Below are 460 nucleotides of genomic sequence, written 5' to 3' on the forward strand. Positions count from 1 at the left end.
ACTACAATTGTGAACCTTATAGCCACTTTGTACATTCTGATTTGACATTTAAAAGCTGTGAGTGTGTCTGGAAATCTGCAGGCGCTCCCTGTATAGACGAAAGAGCAAAGCGTGGTGATATAGTATCTTTAAAAGGACCTTTGGTAGGCACGATATTTGCTTACGGCCATACCACCCTGAACACGCCCGATCTCGTCTGATCTCGGAAGCTAAGCAGGGTCGGGCCTGGTCAGTACTTGGATGGGAGACTGCCTGGGATTTTCAGTGGACACCGACAGGGTGGGAAGGAAATAGCTAGATCATGACTTGCCGGTATAGAAATGACACAAATCCAGTTAAATGATGGCTTTCATCATTCCTAAGCTCATCGATCATTTTCTTTTCAATTTTATGCTAACGTATTCTACATTTCAACAGTAAATATTAATCTTTTTACTGCACTACAATTGTGAACCTTATA

The 460-nt window shown here is 42.0% G+C and overlaps 1 pseudogene; it reads left to right on the forward strand.

The window, feature by feature from the left end:
* The first annotated feature begins 158 nt into the window (after window positions 1-158).
* On the forward strand, window positions 159-277 carry LOC129115886 (5S ribosomal RNA; annotated as a pseudogene).
* The last annotated feature ends 183 nt before the right edge of the window (window positions 278-460 follow it).

Source organism: Anoplopoma fimbria, unplaced genomic scaffold (assembly GCF_027596085.1).
Source record: "Anoplopoma fimbria isolate UVic2021 breed Golden Eagle Sablefish unplaced genomic scaffold, Afim_UVic_2022 Un_contig_1926_pilon_pilon, whole genome shotgun sequence".
Taxonomy (NCBI): Eukaryota; Metazoa; Chordata; class Actinopteri; order Perciformes; family Anoplopomatidae; genus Anoplopoma; species Anoplopoma fimbria.